The 21,674-nt window shown below is 43.6% G+C and overlaps 1 protein-coding gene across 3 annotated transcripts in view; it reads left to right on the top strand.

The window, feature by feature from the left end:
- CCNB3 (cyclin B3) overlaps positions 1–21,674 on the top strand; it is a 1,510,800-nt gene that overhangs the window by 124,425 nt on the left and 1,364,701 nt on the right. The gene's annotated exons all lie outside the window — the stretch shown is intronic.

Here is a 21,674-nt window from a genome sequence, read left to right as displayed (position 1 = left end):
GGCCTTTCTTTTGACACTCACATTGCTGAAGTGGTTAGAAAGACCTTCTACATTGCCCACCTGATCATGAAGGGATTCACATCCCAGATCTAGTGAGGTCATTGTTCCCCTGTACTCTTCACTTATCAGACCAATGATCGAGTACAATGCCCCATTCGGGATGTATCTCACCAGACATCTGCAGCAATTGGAGAGACCCCAAAAGTTCCTCACCAAAAGGATAAAGGGACTCCAAAATCTGTCATATGCTGCCAGATTGAAGAAACTCCAGCTCTATTCAGTCGCATACCGTCTGCTCAGAGGTGACATGTGCCTGACATACAAGGCCATGTCCAACCCGGAATTAATGGACATGCTCCACCTCAAAAAAAATCCAAATCCACCAAAACCACTAGAGCAAGCGACTTAAAACCTTAGCACGGATATAAATAGGACGTGCTGGAGGGATAGATTTATCACTCTGAGACTCCCTATGCTGTGGAATAAAATCCCGGTCCATGTGAGGCAGAGCACCTCGCTGACTCTGTTCAAGAGAAATCTAGACCTGTGGATGGGAGATCGTAGGTTTACCCCGGGAATAATCTCTGTGTCACTGCTGGACAGAGGCACAACAAACTAATGGGCACAGTATTTTTTCATATAAGGGGTGGCGTAAGCCACAAAAATTTGGGCTAGGCTTATAAATGCCTTAGGGCAGATAGCCTAGTATAAACCTATGAACCAATACACACACAGAAACACGAAACACGCACCTGCATTTGCGGAGGCTCTCAATAAAAACCTGCCCAAGCATCCGGGACATCAAAGCATAAACGCAAGCAAACTCCACCCCCTCCCCCCCAACACAACCCAAATGACATAGCCCACAAACTCAATGTGCCACTCAACCACAGCCCATAAGGCATAACAACGTACCAAACACTCTAGTTAGGCACACTGATGTTCCACTCACTCGACTAAACAAGGAGAAAGTTACTGTCAGCTGCCCTGTCAGGTGCCAGGATCCGCCACAACGCATGCACTTGGGTCACTCCACAATAAGTACAAATATGACACTCATTGTCCATGTTGGTGTGAATGACCTGAGACATACCTCCCTGGACTACATGAAGAGACCTGGAGAAGCTCTCCGATCTTGTATCCCAGGCAGGTATGACCCTAACCCTGAGTAGCATCCTACCATCACCCAGAATGAGAACCACAGTACAAGGACAAAATGATTGACTTCAACAATTGGCTAAGCTTCTGGTGTCTTTCTAAGGGGATCCAGTATTTGTTTGCCTGGGACCACATGATCGACAGACCATGATGCTTTGCCAGAGATGGCCTGCACCTGTTGCCCTTAGGATTCCGGATACTGGCTAAGGCTCTTGCCACTCCTGTAGTGACTTTTTTAGGCAAGGTTCAAATGACAAATTCACCACCATAACGGGTACAAGCAAGCAAAATCTAAGGGTAATGCATGCTACTCAATGCTAGAAGTCTAAACCTCAAAATGCACTCCCTTGAGGCACTCCTTAAAATGGAGAACATTGACATCTGTGCAGTGACAAAGACCTGGTTTAAAGCTCCAGAGAGCACCCCTGCATTACCAGGCTACAATTCATACCACACCTTTTGGCCACCTAACCTAGAACGAAGCACTAAAGGCGGAGGCGTGTCCATATTCATCAAGGATATCCACACCTCCAGGCTAGTTGCATAGCATAATGCATCCGAGATTATCAAAGTGCAACTAACTCTGGGCAAGACTGCAATCCAAATTGTAGCTTGCTACAGACCCCCCACCATGCCCCAGGATTCCCACTCCTCCTTTCTTGATGCACTGGAAAGTATTAGGGTACAACCCAACACCCTAATGGGCGATTTCAACTACCCCACCATTAACTGGGAAAACTACTGTACCAACTCTTTTGCTCAACGTTTTCTAGAATTCAAATCCTGGTCTGCAAGCTATAGTTTAGTTAATGCACAACTCTTCAGTCCAAGTAAAATGCATAAAACAACTTTTCAGTCCACCAAAATCACATGGAAAAATGATTAAAACGACTTTTCAGTCCACCAAAATTCACATTAACGCGATTCATTTTTCCATTTGATTTATGTGGAGTGAAAAGTTGTTTTATGCATTTTACTTGATGGACTGAAGAGTTGTGCATTAATTAAACTATAGCTTGCAGACCAGGATTTGTGCTCTCCTCTATCTGTTCTGTTTTTGGTGCTTATTAGTTATTTTCGGAACAGTGATTCTGCTTTGTTTTGGGTTTTCTAGAATTCCTAAATTCCAACGCCTTGGATCAACTTATTCAGACCCTCACCAGGGGCAGCAATATCGCAAGACCTGGTCATTACCAACATGGGAAACTGGTGTTCCACACCAGAGGTCAATTCCTCATTGGTCAGATCCGACCACACGCTAATCAGCCTAGACATCCACATCCCACCCCCAATTAGGGGAAACAATCGTAAAAAAACTTCTCCAAAGCCAACTTCACACTACTTAAGACAGAAGTGGCAAACATCACGACACCCATGCAGATGGACAATAGAGGTATGACTGCTGAATCCTACACAAATGCACTTTATAAGCACTTACACGAGTGCATGGATCATGCTATCCCTAATAGAACCAAGATGTTATCCTCCAAAAAAAGGAAGCCAATCTGGTGGTCCTTTGCCATAAACTCTACAACAGAAGAAAGAAACTGTTGCCAAAAAGAGTAAAATCCCATGACTGGAAAACTCCCTGGTCAACTTCAGTAAGAAGATGAGATCCCTCAACATTCTCCAAAGCTAGTTACGAAAACAAAATTTCCACTGACTCTTAAGACAACCACAAAGCATTATATAGCTATGTCAAAAATCTCAATGGGAACACTCGTATATCTGCTCTGAGTTGCAGCACAATGGCGCTAAATATACAGAACCAACTGATATTGCCACCATCCTAGCAGATGGGTTCAGTGCCAACTTTACCCCCCTCACCCCCTAGAGGGCCCATCTCTATACCGGAAGAATGCAAAGTTCTTATAATCACGGCTGCACAGGTAAAAAAAAAAAACACACTCTCCAAAGCCAAGAACACCGCATCCATGGGACCTGACAATATCAACCAAAACACACACACCAAAACTGTAGAAAACAGTAAAAAAAAAGTCCAAATATACCGAAAACCACAACAATGGAAATAACAGCATAGACTGAAAAATAAAATATTTTATTTCTTATTCTGGTACCTCGGCCTTCGCCTTCAATGGAATAGTTAACATGTTCAGAAGCAAGTCTATAAGAACCACCTTCTAATTACATTAATTGATAAATTAAATGCAATTAGCAATATTTCAAAATTTTAAAGCCACAAATACTAAACTTCAAATCTACCAATATAAAGCTATAAATTACTATACAAAACTTTTTTACAAATTCATTATTTAAACTTACTTAAACATTTTTAACATATTAATACTATGAATTCAAATGTTACATATATCATTCATATTTCTAAATTCATCCCATTGGGAAAGAGAGTGTTGAAATTAATAATATACTTAGATTCCATGTTTAATAACCTCTGTTGAAAACTATGGTTACCTTCCCCCCCATCCCATATGGTCTGGCAAAAACACTAAAAATTAAATCTCTCACCGAACTCCCATGCTCTGCACTAAAGTGACTAGCCACAGGACTATCCAGCCTAGAATTTCTAATATCTCCTAGATGTTCTAATATTCTTAGTTTTACCTTGCGTTTAGTTTGACCAATATACCATTTTTAACAGGACAGTTGCATCCTATAACATAATCCAAATTCCTGATCTTATCACAAACCTTACATCTACCACACGCATAAGCTCCTGCATTGGCCAGTTTTTCCCTTCTGCTTTTGCTCCTTACTAAATCCTTTAAATTTTGAAATCTACCATAGGAAAAAATCACATCCCTAGGCATAATATTTCTAAGGCTATCATCATTTCCAATGATAGGCCACAATTCCATTACCAGTCTTCTTAAAATGGGAGAAAAAGCTGTAAATTTTTTCACAAAGAAAATCCTATTTGTCTCATCATTTTCTTCCTTAAATTTATTCTCATCTTCCCCATTTGTTTCGCCGTAGTGAATTCTTCCACTACCTACAGACCTATGAAAATCATGTACTAACCCTAGTACTTAAAACTTTAACTCTGGCTCTACTTATCTCATGTGAATATCCTCTCTCAAACAATTTTTCCTGTACTCTATCAAATTCCATTATATAATTATCCTTCTCTGAAATATTTCCTGCAATATGTTTGAATTCTCCAAAAGGCAATGAATTAACCAGATGAAAGCTGTGCATACTAGAAGCATGTAAAAAATTAACTGCTGTGGTTTTGTGGAAAGGTTTGTTGTATTCTGCCATCCACACCCACATCAAACAATACTGAGATGTGGAATTTTATCTCCACCTATAATAAAAGTAAAATCCAATCCACACATTTTCTTTTAGGCTAGAGAAAAATACTTCAAATTATTTGGGATTCCCCTTGCATAGAAATAATAAGTCATCAATAAATCTCTTGTACTTGATCACCCGATTTTGGAAAAATTCTTAGGATACAGAAATAAATTTTCAAAAAATCCCATGAAAATAACAGCATATGGCAGAGCAAAGCAGGCACCCATTGCAGTACCAACTTTCTGCAAATTTCCTTTCAAACTAAAAATAATTATGTGTAAGGCAAAAGTCCAACAAACTAATAATATAGGAGGTACGTGGGCCTTCTCCCAACAATTTGCCTACTGCTTCAAGTCCCCAAAAGGTATTAATGCAGGCATATAGTGACTTTACATCCACACTGACCCAGTAAAAATCACTTTCCCAAATAATACCCTTGAAAAAAATCACAAACGTCCTTCGTATTTTTAATGTGAGGATATTCTTGGTAAGTGTTCTTTCAAAACTGAGTCCAGAAACATACCAACATTTTGTGAAAAAGCACCTCTCCCTGAAACAATTGGACGCCCAGGTGGATTTCTCAAATCCTTATGAATCTTAGGAATGATAGAAAATCTGGCATCCTTTGGGTTCTTTATAAATAACTTTTTAACATCTCCACGACTAAAGAAACCCAAATGTTCACCCCTTTCCAATAGATCACATAAGGCATTATTGAATTCAACCTTGGGATTTGTTGGTAAACTTACATAAGTATCACTACCAGATAGCAAATCTAACACCAGAGAATTATACTTATCTCTAGACAAGATAACCCAGTTTCCACCTTTATCAGACTCCGTGAAAACATATTTGTCACTCTCTTCCCTTATTTCACAAAGAGCTTGCCATTCTATTTTTAGAAAGATTATAACCCTTCTGGTATTTTTTAAATACCCCAAATTCCTTCACAATTTGTTTAGTCTTTTTCAAAAACATTTATACTGTTCAATTTAGGAGGGATAAAGTCACTGACATAAGGTACTTGAATCTTAAATCTTCCCTAACCAGTGCAAAACTCAAAAGCTAAATCAGAAGATGAACAATGTTCCGATTCTGAGAAATGTCTCATTTCATTCTCATAAACTGACATATCCATTAGCGAACTTTCAAGAACAGAAACCTCATTCATTTCATCCAAAATACTACCCATTCCTTTCTCTTTGTTTGCAAAAAAAAACTTTCAAATGTAACTTCCTGCAAAACTCTTTGGCCTCCAATATTAAATCAGCCAATGAAGGAATGTGTGTTGAAACAAGTTTTGTATAAAGGAACTAAATTTGTTCCATGACATCAGAAATGCATAAATCAGAGAGATTCATTATATTTAAATTCTCACCTGCAAAAGTTAGAAGTACCATTATGTGCAGTTCTTATCCCACCACCATAATGAAAAATGTCCACTATCATCTGTCCCTTGTGTATAAAACACAGAATCAATTGTTCTTTCTTTTCGCCTGAAAGCGCCAATTGCGCCCCTTCCTTTGAGTCGAATTATCTTTATCAGATGAAGTAGTCTCTTGCGGATCACTAAAACCCACAGTACTTTCAGCATCTACTTCATCGAAGGAGACTCTTTTCTTTCCCGCTGAATCTGCTTCAGTCGATGAACCGGAAGTGTCCCTAAGGCCGTGGGATCTGCTTCTGCTGTTTTTTGTAACAGATCTACCACGCCCCCTCTTAAAGTTGAATTGCCAAGAAAAAAATCATCCCCATAGCATAATCATTGGTGTCTCATACAAACTTTTTCTTTTTACGTTGCACTACCTGCGTTTCTATTTTTAACACTTTTGATTTTAATGTCATTTAGGTTCTGTGCAAAATCTGCCTCCATGGAATTATTATAGTCTCTTGCAGTTCAACAATATTGGAACGTATTTTAACAAGCACTCTTTCATTGCGCTTAACCAGCCCAAAGTACACTGTAGGGAAATCTTTCCATTCTGCGAAAAAGATCAGACTCCTCCGAAAATTCATATGCAGGTAAACGGTCCACTCTAAGCCCCCTTGAAGTGGTATTGGAACTGACATACTTTTCTAATAGCTTTAAATCATAAAAAACAGTTGCTTCCTTTACCATTAATTTCTCCAACTCCTCAAACTTTATAGCATAATTGCTGCCACAAACCCACAGGTCGTTGGAGGTGCAAACCTTTTTTCTCTCTCCTTCCAAATGGAAGAAAAATCCAAAACGTACGAATTGCTCCTTGTGGCAACTGGTGGTCCCGCTGCTCCATTGGTGGACATTATAATCAACCAAAAAACACACACCAAAACTGTAGAAAACAGTAAATAAAAAAGTCCAAATATACCGAAAACCACAACAACGGAAATAACAGCATAGACTGAAGAATAAAATATTTTATTTCTGATTCCGGTACCTCGGCCTTCGTCTTCAATGGAATAGTTAACGTGTTCAGAAGCAAGTCTATAAGAATCGCCTTCTAATTACATTAATTGATAAATTAAATGCAATTGGCAATTTATAGCTTTATACTGGTAGATTTGAAGTTTAGTATTGGTGGCTTTAAAATTTTGAAATATTGCTAATTGCATTTAATTTATCAATTAATGTAATTAGAAGGTGGCTCTTATAGACTTGCTTCTGAACACGTTAACTATTCCATTGAAGGCGAAGGCCGAGGTATCAGAATCAGAAATAAAATATTTTATTCTTCAGTCTATGCTGTTATTTCCGTTGTTGTGGTTTTTGGTATATTTGGACCTGACTATATCCCAGGCTGCGTTCTACAAGAACTATGGAATGAACTGGCACCCTAAGTACCATGTTCAATCAGAGCCTCACCTCAGGCTTTGTACCCACTGAATGGCGCACCACGACTGTTATCCCACTCCACAAAGGGGGAGCCACGACGGACCCCAGGAACTACCACCCCATTAGCCTGATGAGCCTGGTCTGCAAGACCATGGAACGTATCATAGTGGAACTCAAAGACATTGGTAATCTCCAAACTCTGGACCCTACCCAGTTTGGATTTGTAAAAGGCAGATCATGTCTCCTAAACCTGATAGACTTCTTTGAAGCAGTCACCAAAGCCATAGATGAGGGTAAGGTGGTTCACACAGCCTATCTAGATCTCGCCAAGGCATTCAACACCATCCCCCACTCTGGAATTTATAGATAAAACTCACTAAACTAGGTATAAATCCCTATGTCACAAGATGGGTTGCCAACTGGCTCACGGACAAAACCCACACTGTGAAGGTAGCGGATTCCAAATCAGACTTCAGACAAGTGGAGTACCACAGGGTTCAGTTCTTGGTCCTCTCCTGTTTGGTATGTACTTCTCTGAAGTGCAGGCTAACACTGAAGGTCTTTGGCTAACAAAGTTTGCAGATGACTGCAAACTAGGAGCCATAATCGAAACTCCTAACTATGTGGATAAACTACAAAAGGGCCTCACTGAGACAGATACCTGGTGTCAAAGCCATGGCCTGAAGCTTAATGCCAAAAAGTATATTGTCATCCCCTTTGGTAAAAACTCTGTACCCATGAACTACCACATAGCTGGTAGTCTACTTAATGCCGAAAATGTGATTGAGACCTTGGGACACAGGTGGACAGTAGTCTCTCCTTTGATAATCACATCGCCACAGTGGTCAGGAAATCCTTCTACGTGGCTCATCTCATCACAAAAGGATTTTCATCCAGAAATAGAGGTCATTGTTCCCCTCTACTCATCACTCATTAGACCTATTATAGAGTGCAACGCCCCTTTTGGTATGTACCTCACAAGACATCAACAACTGTAAAGACCACAGAAATACCTCACAAAGAGGATTACTGGCCTCAAACAGATGCCCTACGCAGACGGTCGCAAACTACAGCTTTACTCCATTGCATATCGCCTACTTGGGGGCGATCTCTGCCTAACATACAAAGCTATGTCAAACCCAGAGCTGTTGGACATGCTCCACTTAGAGATCCCAATCCTTCCGAGCTACACGCTTTAGGGACCTAAACCTTGTCACCATGCTGGAGGGATAGATTCCTGTCCCAGAGACTTCCCACACTCTGGAACAGACTACCTGACTATGTCAAACAGAGCTCCTCATTAGCACTCTTCAAGAAAAATCTTGATTGGATGGGAAATGGGAAATGCACCCCAGGGATCACTTCTATGGTTCTGCTCGACAGGGGCACAGGAAAATAATTTTCTTGGGTGGCGAAAGCCAGGGTACATTTTTTGGCTAGGCTTGTATAGGCCCTAGGGCCAATAGCCTAGTACCTACCTATGAAAACAAAATCATCACTGATTCTAAAGACAATCACAAAGCATTCTATAGCTATGTCAAGAATCTCAATGTCAACACTCAGAGCAGATCTGAGTTACAGCACAATGACACTAAATTATACAAAACCAACTGATATTGCCAACATCCTGGCAGATAGGTTCAGTGCTAACTTTACCCCCCTCCCACCCTCTAAAGGGCCCATCTTTATACCAGAAGAATGCAAATCTCCTGTAATCATGGCTGCACAGGTAAAAAACCTCACTCTCCAAAGCCAAAAACACAGCATCCATGGGACCTGACAACATCCCAGGCTGCCTTCTACACAAACTACAGAATTAACTGGCACCCCACCTAAGTACCTTGTTCAATCATAGCCTCACCTCAGGCTTTGTGCCCATTGAATGGCGTATCATGACTGTTAATCCTACTCCACAAAGGGGGGGGGGCGGCTACAACAGACCCTGGGAACTACCGCCCCGTTAGCCTGATGAGCCTGGTCTGCAAGGCCATGGAACGTATCATCATGGAACTCCTAAACAAAGACATTGGAGATCTCCAAACTCTGGACCCACACAGTTCGGGTTTGTAAAAGGCAGATCATGTTTCCTAAACTAATGGACTTTGAAGCAGTCGCCAAAGCCATAGATGAGGGTAAGGTGGTTCACACAGCCTGTCTAGATCTCGGCAAGGCGTTCAGCACCATCCCCCACAATGGAATTATAGATAAACTCACTAAACTAGGTATAAATCCCTATGTCACAAGATGGGTTGCCAACTGGGTTACTAACAGTACCCACACTGAAAGTAGCAGACTCCGAATCAGTCTTCAGACCAGTGACAAATGGAGTGCCAAAGGGTTCAGTCCTGGGTCCTCTCCTGTTTGATATCTACTTCTCTGAAGTACAGGCTAACACAGAAGGTCTTTGGCTATTTAAATTAGCAGATGACTGCAAACTGAGCCATAATCGAAACTCCTAACTGTGGACATCCTACAACAGGGCCTCACTGAGACAGATGCCTGGTGTCAAAGCCATGGTCTCGAGCTCAATGCCAAAAAGTGCATTGTCATCCCCTTTGGTAACTCCTGTACCCATGCACTACCGCATAGGGGTGGTAGTCTACTTAACACCAAAAGTGTGATAAGAGACCTTGGAACACAGGTGGGACAGTAGTCTCTCCTTTGATAATCACATTGCCACAGTGGTCAGGAAATCCTTCTACGTGGCACACCATCGCAAAAGGTTTCTCATCCAGAAAAAGGTCATTGTTCCCCTCTACTCATCACTCATTGTACCCATTATAGAGTACAATGCCCCTTTTGGTATGGACCTCTACAACAACTGGAAAGGCCGCAGAAATTCCTCACAGAGGATTACTGGCCTCAAACAGATGCTCTACGCAGACAGAGTAAAAAAAAACCTCCAGCTTTACTCTGCATATCGCATACTCAGAGGCGATCCCTGCCCAACATACAAAGCTATGTCAAACCCAGAGCTGTTGGACATGCCCCACTTAAATCCCAGTCCCTCTGAGCTACACACTCTAGGGACCTAAACCTGGTCACCACAATAAACGGAACATGCTGGAGGGATAGATTCCTGTCAGAGACTTTCCATACTCTGGAACAGACTACCTGTCTGTCAGAGCTCCTCATTAGCACTCTTCAAGATCAAGTGATTCTGTCTGTGTTTTCTGGTTGCAACACACATCCCAGGGAGGTCTAACATTCTAGCCGGCAGCTTGAGTGGCAGCTTGGATCCTTTGGCACTGGGGCACTGTTTTGGAATGGGAGTTGGAGGTCACACCACTGAGTGCAACAGTTGTACCTTAGTCCCTTCTCAGGGGCATTCACCCAGAGACTTCTGTATGCTTGGCCCCCAGGACTCCTATATGCTTATCCCCCAGTGCCACTGTCAGATTTCTCCAGAAGTTAGCCTATTGCAGAGTGACCGTGATTCTTACAGCTCCCTTCTGACCTCGTTGAGTGTGGTACCCTTTCTGTGGCCTCTTCTGTAATACCTTCCTTGGGTTCTGGATTCCATTCCAGATCTCGTTTCTCTTCCAATCGGTCTAGATCCTTCAAATCTGCAGTCCATCAAGCTAACCATATAAATCTGATGTCTGACTGTCGTATAGGCCTTGGATCCAGGTTCCTATTAAATGATCAAAACATTCTTTCGAATGCGTCTTGATCGAACTTGAAAGCATGAAAAGGCAAAATAGCGAAACAGCATATGTGAATTCTTTCCCTGGGAAAGAAATCGCTTGGTTGCTTCCATTATTTTGCCGTTTTCGTGACTAGTGCGATCTCAGAGTTGGTATATTTAAGTAGAGGGTGTGTGGGAAGCGCAGCCTCCCACATCGGGGGGTGTGGTGGATGAAGCCCTCCACTTTATGTAATGTTTTCATATTTTTTTATTTTGTGTAACAGCGATTTCCCCCCCCCCCACCCCCCCGGGGGGGGTGTCTCTGTTCTAAGCGTTTGAGATTGTAAGCTTACGCTTACATGGGTTTGATAAATCATCTTTGTCTTTAAGTGTTAGATTTAACATAGGCCCTTGGATCCGACCACTCTGTGTCTTGGCCGCTTTACATACATGCATTCCAGTCTCAAGCTCTTCCCTCTCTCCATAATGCCAAAAGCTACACAGCTCCCTCGGATCTCATTTGCCTCCATCAGGGAAAGATGCATTCCCCAGCTCTTGTGCATCCTAGCGATTTTTGGTCTACATATGAGTTTTTCCTTTAAAATAATTGCTTTAACATCATCCTATTTCTTCCTTTTTACTACCTCCCTTCCCATTTAGATCTTGCACGTGTCGGGGTTTTTTGATTTTTTTTTTGCCACCTCTCTCGGCTGCAGCCCTCCTTTCATTTACCAAATATACGGCTGTATAGTTGGCTATTTGTGTTTGGTACTGGTTGTGCACAATTTCTTGTTTATTGGGTGATCCATTGATACTAATGGCATAGCCTACCGGGTTTAAACTGTGCTTTGTGTGGGCACAAAATACCCAACTCTGCACATAGCAGCTGTTTTTACTGTCTTGGATCGACTCATCTTGAGTCTATGTTCTGTTTGTGAGGCTTTTAACAAAGGGCGATAGCTGAAACAAGCTCTTCCTCCTCTCCAGTGGCTCGACCCCCCCCCAGACCCAGTACTTCATCTGTGGAGCACAAGTGCCCTCATAAGTCTCCTAAGGGCTTCTTCAGAACCTCCCAGCAAATTTTTCAAAAGTTCTGATCCAATATCCTTGGATCCTAGACCTGTTCCAGCAGATCAAAGTCCCCCTTGGGTCCAACTGGGTCTGCCTCAAGCTCTTGTACTACATCATCGGATCAACAGTGCCTTTCAGATCAGACTAAGTTGACTGCTCAGATGAGCTCGGCTCCTTCAGATCCTAGGCGTCCCTCTGATCCGATGGTGTCAGCTCCTAGAATACATTCTCTGCATCCTTCTACCTCTGCTTCACATCCAAGAGTTAGGAGCCAGACACAGAGCTGTCAATTGGGTCGTCACCAACTCTTCCCCTAAAAATCTTGCAAACCCCGACCAGGCATTCAAGGCCATTCTCTGTGGCTTCCTTCAGGTCTTCCAGGAGCCTGTCAGTGTGATGTGGATAAGATGGTTAGGCAAATCAACTCCAAGATCCAGATGGGAGTTCTGCCTGTTCCATCCACTCTAGGATCCGCGATTATCCCAATTTCAGTTTCCTTCTCCAATCTGAACCTTGATATCAGAGCCCCAGGATTCTAGCCAACCGAGAGAGAGTTTGTTGGATCAGAGGTCTTTTTTCCTCCTCATCTTGGGCAGTTGCCCTGACTTCTGCCCCAAGATCTTCGAGGCAAAGTAGGTCTCCGATCCGAGAGATCATTTGGTCTGAGGGTAGTGGGTTGGCTCCGTCTGTTTTCCTTTGAGCTTCAGTGTTTGACAGCTCTGGTTCCAGGGTTCCTGTACTTGTTTTTCTTGATGTACTCTGCTCCTGGGTAGTTGGGCAAGGATCCTCCCGGGGCCCTTTACTTTTCAGGTAGTAAAAAGGGTCTTCCACAGAGAACTGACTACTTTAGCCTTTGACCCCCCCCCCAATCACTCTCCATCGGATCTGGGGGTTGACCCTACCATCCATGTCTGGAGTTATCCCGTCTCCAAAGCCCCAATGATCTTCCACCCAGCATAGCCACCTCTTCTTGATATCTCCCCCTGATCATCCCACTGAGGAAGTCCTTGTTAAGAAGATGTGCACAGACTACCCATGGAGTCTCACCAAGGACACTGACATTAATAACTGATAGGGATCTCTAAGATCGCCACTGGATGACATCTCCTTTGAGGACATTTTAGAGATTTTGAGGCTGAGTTGGTTCAGCCCAAAGTCCCTCTCCCCTTCTTCCGAGGTTTCAGGATGGGTGTCCCTCCCCGCCGACGCTCTGATTTAGTCGCCTGCCAGGCTTTGAAGGAGCTGGACTCTATTGAAAGCCAAATGTCTTGATAAGTTCCCCCTGCGGATCACTTGTATTGATTAATGACATTTTGGTTGTGGCAGCAGTTACCAAAAAGTTGACTGAGCAAACCTTCATTGTCCATTGAACAGGGAGTCCAGAGCGATGGACAGGATTGGTAAGCACATTTATTCCTCTGTCACTTTCTCGCTGAGAGTGCTTAATTACTTGGCACACTTCACTTGCCTGCAGAGAGACTTGGTCAAGAAACTCTGACTCTTTGACAGAGATCATGTCGCCGGAGGAATTTCAGAGGGTATCTCTAAAACTGGCTACTCTTGGTCCCCCCTCCCCCTCCTTCTGCAATTAATCCATGAGGCTTATCTCCCACTCTAGGGAGGTAGTCTCGAGGGCTGCCTGCACAGGCATTTGCTGTCTGCAGACATGCCTGGATGCGACCTTGCGATACCTTTCAAGGCGGTATTTGTCAATACTTCCTTTGATGGTTCTTCCTTATTTGGACCAGCTGTAAAGGGCACAGAGAGGGAAAGACCTTATCTGATAGTTTTCTACTCCTAAACTAACCTTTTCCAGGAATCTGAGAGGAGGAAAGAAAACCTGGTTCTGAAAGTCTCAAGGGTCTTTTCCCAATCAACGTGAGAGTCTTCCAGGGGCAGAGGAGGGGGGCTTTAGTGGGAGATGCCACCCCCAGGGACAGAGGGAGTCTGCAAAACCAGAGCTTTAGGGAACTTTTCTCTGACGAGCCCTATCAGTGCTCCTAAAGCATTGCCTGACTGCTCTGCCCTGGTGGCAGTCAGTGGTTGATTTTCTCTGCAATTAAGTGCCTCAAATAATGAACCATGCTTGGGTGCAAAGCAGAATACCCAGGGGATGCTACATTCCCATTTCACGTCCACCACCAAAAAGAGACCAACTCCTCTTCGTTCCACCTAGTCAGTAGAAGTTGGAACTTGCTCCTGCTTTCTTAGTGCCAAAGAAGACCGGGGGCCTGAGACCTATTTTGGACCTAAGCAAGCTGAACTTTTACTTTAAGACTGTGAAGTTGCGGATGGTTACGGTACAGTCCTATGGACTTGGCAGGATGCATATTATCACATCAAAATACACAGGTGCTCCAGGAGTTTTCTGTGCTTCAAGCTGGGAACCAGTCATTACCAGTTCAGGGTCCTGCCCTTTGGACTCACCACAGCCCCCAGGGTGTTTACCAAATGCATGGTAGTGGTTGCAGCTTCAGTCCCCAGGGTGTTTACCAAATGCGTGGTAGTGGTTGCAGCTCACCTAACACTGTGTGGCTTTCGGGTGTTCCCATATCTTGACTGGCTTCTAAGTACCCCAACCAAGCCTCAACTTATTCAAGCCAGGGACTACCTTTTTCAAATATCTGCTTTCCTGGGCATTATCTGCTTTCCTGGGCATTACCGTAAACCTAGCAAAGTTGCAGCCATTGCCAGTTCTGACATTGGAGTTTATTGGGGGCCTAATAGCTTCCTTGCCTCTGCATCAGATAGAATTTGAGTGATCAAGTACAAGCTATACTAAAATTTCTCTCAGCTTCTGTGAAACTTGTACTGTGAGCTCTTGGATCTATGGCTGCTGCCTTAACTCTGGGTCCTTTAGTAAGATTTTGTATGCATGTTCTCCAGTGGGACTTTGCTGTTTAGTGGTCTATACTTTACCATCCTGTCTGCTCCTATTAAATGGATGAGTTTTGCAAATAGTTGTCAAAAGATTGTGGATTCTTTCATTCATCTCTGTCAGTTGGCAGACAGCCACAGTGTCCACGGATGCTTCCTAGCTGGGGTGGGGGGCATTTCAAGGGAAAGATGGTTGGGTACCTGGACCCACCTGAAGACCAGGTTGCACATCAGTGTCATAGAGATCAGTGGTCCTTCTTGCATTGCAAGCCTTTCAAGATATTCTCGTTTAGGAACTACTGCAGTTCAGAGACGTATCAGTAGTATGGTGTATCAACAAGCAAGGCAAATTCTGTTCATACCCCCTATGCAGAGTCTGAGAGTTTGGGAATAGGCAATGCCTTCACACCACTTTCTCCTCATAACCCACATACCGAGAAGTCCATTCTGGCAGACGAGCTAAGCTGGTATATTCTGACCCCTCATGAGTGGTCACTCAGTCAGTGGCAAAAAGTGATTTTTCAAACATTGGGGCTAACCCTGCTGTGACCTCTGTACCTCCCTCAAAACAAGTGCAGCGGGTACTTTGTTCTGATCACCCCTTCCTGAGAGATGCTTTAGCTCATGATTGGCCATCAGGTCTCTCTCTCTCTCTGCCACTACCATTGATGCCAAAGCTCCTGCAGAAAACTAAATGGTTAAAGAGCTCTGTGATCCTCATTGCCTCTTATCGACCTCTGATTTGGTTTCCCTTCTGACTCATCTGAAATATCCTCCATGGATACTGGAACCCAATCCAGACCTCCTATCACATCCATCTGTAGGTCGACACCAGGATCTAGCTGATCTCAAACTGACAGCGTGGTTTCTCCAGACGTTCTTCGTGTTTCACTGTGTTGCAGTCATTACATTTGGGTTATCTGCTTGCAGTAGCCCTCAGTCGGCCTGATTAACAAAGTCTTGGGTCCTGCGTCGGTTGCTGCCCCTTCTTCCATAAAGTCAGGTCATCCGGGGTACAAAACGTGCAGCCGACGCCATTACATCAGTCTCTCTTGCTGTGCGGTGCCCGAAGCAGAAGCATTTCGCAAGTGCCGGTCGGCCGACTCTTGAAATTTTTGTTTTCGAGTTTCGGAACCAAAGTCTTCAACTAAAGCTAAGTACCCCGTTGGGGAAACTTTTTCTTGCTCCATATCGATGTCAGTAAAAGTTAATTGCATTACGTGTGGAAAGCAAATACCTCCAAAGATTTTCATTTGTACTGTATTCCTTGCCTAGGCCCTGACCACAACGTACTTTGCTGTCTGTTTTGTGCTTTATTTAATCGGCGCACTATCAGTCTGTATATTTTTGCTTCTAAATATTTTGGTTCTTCGTTTAATTATCCAGAAATGTCAGCCATCAGACTACCGGGATTCTGAAAAAAACACAAATATAAAGACAGGCCGCCGAGGTCCAAAGCTGCCGACGACGCTTCTAAGACAGTCGCCAGTTCGATGTTCTTAGTGTTTCACTGTGGCAGTCATTGCATTTGGGTGATGTGCTGGCAGGTTGCCATCAAGTCGGCCTGATTAACAAAGTCTTGGGTCCTGTGTCGGTTGCTGTCCTTTCTTCCATGACATCAGGTCATCAGGGGTGTAAAACATGCAGCCGACGCCATTACATCAGTCTTTCTTGCCGCGCGGTGCCCGAAGCAGAAGCAGTTAGCAAGTGCTGTTCAGCAGACACCTGAAATTTTCATTTTAGAGTTTCAGAACCGAAGTCTTCAACTAAAAGCCAAGTACCCCGTTGGGGGAACTTTTTTCTTGCTCTTTACCGATGTCAGTAAAAGTTAATCATTGTGGGAAGCAAATACCTCATAAGGATTTTCATTTGTACTGTATTCATTGCCTAGGCCCCAATCATAACGTACTTTGTCGGTTTTGTGCTAATTTTAATCGATGCACTATTAAACGTCTGTATAATTTTGCATCTAAATATTTTGGCTCCTGATTTAACTATCCAGAAATGATGTCTGTTAGCAATCAGACTACCTAAAAAAAAAAAAAAACGCAAAGAAAAAGGCTGTTGAGGTCCAAAACTGATTACGCTTCTAAGCCAGTCGCTAGTTCGCCGGTACTCAATGAGGCAGTTTTGCAGCCCCTGATGCCCACTACTTTTGATTCGCAGGTTTCTACTGAGACCTATTCGGTGTCCGGTATGCCGCGAGATGCTTTAAGTATTGAACCCGCGGATGTCTCTACCTTAGATAGGTCCAGAGCCGCTGTGCAGGCACCGGCTTCTGAGGGTGTGTTCAGGCCTAAAGATTTGTGTGTAAAACCGACGCCATCTTCAAAACTAAGGCCAAAATCTACTATGTCTAAAAAAAAAAAAACGATGCTTGGGCCACATGTGCAGACCCCTATGCCTAAAAAGCAAATTATCAAAATGGCTGAAGATTTAATTGCCTAGGCCTCTTAGCAGGAGGGGCTTGGCTACCCCTGATCAAGGTAAGACATTGATTATGAATCTTCTGATCAGGATTCTATTTCTTCTGGTTCTTCTACTGAACAGGATTTATCTATACCTACTTATGAGGACTCTGACGCAGAAGATTCCATTCCTTCTGCTTCTCCCCCTGAGGATTTCTCTTTTGGAGAAACTTTACATACCTTAAGGGAACATTTCCATTGGGAAAGTCAGGATTTCTCTGCATCTAGAAGGAGACTTGGGGATTTTCTTCTTCCTCAGCATAGGCCTTTGGCTATACCTCCTGTTCTAGACATTGATGTTTTTTCAGAATCTAGTATGGCTCCTGATTCTCTGCCTCCGGCTCCTAGTAAGCCAGACTGATACTACAGGGTTCCTGACTCCCACAAATTCCTTTTCAAAAATCCTACATATGATCCCAAAACCATTTCTCAGGGTCCCCAGGGCAATAAGGCCTCTACTGCTAAAAATCCTACCCCTTCTGATAGAGATTCCAGGGCGCTGGATAGATGGGGTAAGAAGGTTTACACGTCTACAACCTTGGCAATCGGGGCTTTAAACTGTCAATTTCATATGCTTAAATAGCAGCATATCATGGGACTACTTAAACAAAATGTTAATCTCTGACTGTGTGGAAAATAAAGATTTGCAGGATTTATTACTTTCAGCTGAACAAGTTGGAAAACATACTTTGCAATGTGGTTTTGATTCCTTGGAGGCCTCTTGCAGTGCTGCTGTAACTGGATCTGTGCTAAGAAGGCATGCTTGGCTCAGAGCAAACTCTGCCTGACCATGTTAAAGCAAAATTGTTGGATGCTCCTTAACAGGACCGTCTCTTTGGTAATAAGGCTGAAGAAGTGTTGGACTGAGGATAAAGCTAAATCTATGAAAACTGTGAAAGATTTCTTACAAGTGCAACCTCCAAGATATAGTAGGCATTGGCCTACTAAGAACTGGTCCTTTCCAGTCCGAGAGCTGCTCAAGTCAAATCCAGACATTCCAAAGGCTCCAGGTTTCAGTCACAAGGAACTTTTAGAACAAAACAATGGGGTGCCTCCACCTCCAAATCTGGAAACAAGGCACCTTCCTATGGTAAACTGTCTCAATGACTTCCCTCTACAATCACCAAGCACTTGCCTTTTAGCTGCCCCTTTGGGGGGGGGGAAACTGGCACTTCATGCACAAAACTGGTAACTTACCCAGGAGAAAAGGGTTTTAAATACAGTATCCCAGGGATACAGATTTCATTTCCACACATTGCCAATCCCAAACGGATGGCCAGATCTGCCCCCAAATCAGTAGGCCGAGGCCCAGAAAGTTCTGTCCCTCATGAACATGGGGGCTATTCATCCAGTACCAGAAGAGGAAAAGGGACAAGGTTTCTATTCAAGACTTTTCCTGGTACCCAGAAAAAACAAATCATGGCGTCCAATTCTGGATTTATCCACTCTAAACACATTTCTGGACATTCCAAAATTCAAGATGCTGACTCTTCAACAGTTACTACCTATGCTAGGCAAAGATACCTGGTTGGTAACTAAGAGGCTTACCTGCATATCCCAATCGGGGAATCTTGCAGAAGATACCTCTGCTTCAAAGCAGGCTACTTGCATTACCAGTTCTCTGCACTGCCCTTTGTGAAGACCCTGGGCACAGTAGATAAGCCAAAGTGCCTGGCTCCAGTAATTGCATTTTGCAGGCAAAGAAATATTCAAATATATCCATACCTGGGCGATTGTCCTAGACATTCTTCTAAAGCATCTGGCGTTTGTAAAAAGGGTTCTAACTTGTCTAGTGTACACCATAAACGAAAAGAAATCACAACTGGTACCCTCTCAAAAAATTTACATTCCTGGGTGCAAGCTTGAATACAACTGCCCAGATGACTTGCCTTACGCCAGAAAAGCAAATTCAATTGGTCACTTACTTCAAACAGGTGGCCACAAAAACCCTGCTTATCTGCAAGACAAATTCTGCAAGCCTTTGGAGTTCATGGCCTCATGCATTCTTCTAATTCCATATGCAAGACTGCATATGAGGAAACTTCAGTGGTACTAAAGTTTATGGAGTCAGGATTGTGACAGCCTGGAAACGATGATTCCTATCATACCTTGCCTGTGCCTAGAGTTCTATGGTGGGCAGATGCCTGCCACCAAAACAAGGGACTGCCATTCACTCCACCCCCTGCTGCCCAAACCCTAACTCCTGCCAGATGAGCCCCCCCAAGCATAGTCCGATACGTCTGTAAAGTGCATTCGGGGCAAATGGAGCCCAAATCAAATGCACCTACATATCAATCAGAAAGAGATGCTAGCTGGTACAGAATGCACTGACAGCCTTCAAGGACTACCTTCATCCAGGACAACCAATGATGGAGAGAACACCACAGTTATGTGGTACATGGGGTACACATTCCTACTCCCTTTGCAGACTAGCCATGGCATTGTGGAACGCGACCTTGACCTACCAAATACAACTACAAGCTCAATTCCGGTCAGGAAAGCTAAATACTCTGGCAGACGAACCAAGCAGAAATCTTATGGACCTACACGAATGAAAACTGGAACCACAAGTTTTCAGCCTGTTGACATGCAAATGGGGGAGTCCAGACATCTTTTTGCCTCACCCCAGAACCATCAGTTGGACAATTTCTGCACAAAAACTTGAAAGTGGATGCTCTATCATTCCGCTTGAAAACCTTTCAGTCTATGCTTTTCCCGCTCTGCCTCTGCTCTCCAAAGTTCTACTAAGTCAGACAGGACAAACCAAAAATTATTCTGATTGCTCCAGACTGGCGTCGCCAACACTGGTACCCACTCCTGCGCAATGTGCGTCACTTTCCTCCGTGGCACCTGCCTCAGACACCTTACCTGCCATCTCAGCAGAACTGCCAAATTCTGCACACTCCGCTCCAAACTTTGAATCTTGCAGCGTGGCTAATCAATTAATTTCACCCTTGTCATCCCCTCTGCAAACCTGTGATGGATGTCATTTTGGAGGCTAGAAGGCCTAGTACTAGAAAATATTATGCTGACAAATGGAAAAGGTTCTGTACCTGGAACCAATCACAATGAATAAGCACAGCAATGCCCAATATTCCTCAGATTCTGCAATATTTAACGGAGATGCTTCACAAGGGCCTATCTTTTTCTTCCATAAAAATCCATTCCTCAGCCATTTCAGCTCATTACAACACATAACCACCCCTCTTCTCTCATCCTCTGCCAAAGCAGTATCTCAGAGGGGCTAAAAATTTAAGACCTCCCAGGAGAGCGCCGACTCCTGCATGGGATCTCAATTTTGTTTGAGAAACTCATTCTCCCTCCTTTTGAGCCAGCTGCTACTGCGGACCTAAAATTTCTCTCCTGGAAAACTGCTTTCCTTTTAGCAGTCACTTTAGCTAGGATTTCAGAAATACAGGCTCTTATGGCAGTGGAGCCTTTCATTATTTTTCATCCGGACAGGGTGGCTCTCTGGACCAATCCATCTTTCATGCCTAAGGTGGTATCCAATGTGGCTCTTAATCAGACCATTCATTTGCCAACTTTCCTTCCCAATCCACGGAACAAGAGTGAGCGGATTCTGCATTCATTGGATGTACACAGACAACTTTAGATTCTACTTTAAACAGGACAAAATCTCTAAGAAAATCTTAACTATTGGTGGCATTTGCTGCAGGGGCAAAGGGAAAGGCTATTTCAAAGCGGACCATTTCCCAATGGATAAGCCATTATATTCATTTCTGCTATATGCACCATGGTAAACCTATCCCCAAGGGGGTCGGATCTCATTCCACCAGGGCTGCATCTACTTCTGCAGCCTTTTTCAGAGGGGTTCCTACCAGAAACATTCTTGAAGCTGCTACCTGGAGCTCAGTTTATACGTTCACCAAACCCTTTACCTCTCTTCTCTAAATCCAGAGCTGGCTTAGAGCTGGCTTTGCCGCTGCTGTCCTGCAGGGCCTTATAGCTGCTCCTAATGCTGTATAAATCCATCCTCCCAACCATAGCTTTGGGATTCTACCCAAATGTAATGACTGCAACAGTGAAACACTAAGAACATGGTACAGTTGTGTACACTTGCGCTCTAAACATCTACATTTATGGTATTCACTATTGCAGTCCTGGTTACCCACCCTCCAGCCCCCTGTTTTTCTCTTACTATACCTCTTCTTTCTTTTACTATGCTTAAACACCTTTTTGGTGTATTTGCTTTTGTGTGTGGCAACCAAAAACTGATGTAATGGCGTTGGCTGCATGATGTTCATCGTGTTACACTGCTGCAGTCATTACACTTGGGTTATCCTACCGTCAGGCGGTCCCGCAGTCTGCCTGAGTTCCAAAGTCTTGGTCCGGCGTCGGTTGCTGTCGCTTCTTCCCTGAC

Source organism: Protopterus annectens, chromosome 15.part0, assembly GCF_019279795.1.
Source record: "Protopterus annectens isolate FY-2018-M chromosome 15.part0, PAN1.0, whole genome shotgun sequence".
Lineage (NCBI taxonomy): Eukaryota > Metazoa > Chordata > Ceratodontiformes > Protopteridae > Protopterus > Protopterus annectens.
The sequence above is the reverse complement of the archived record's forward strand: the minus strand, read 5'-3'. Positions and strand labels throughout refer to the sequence as shown.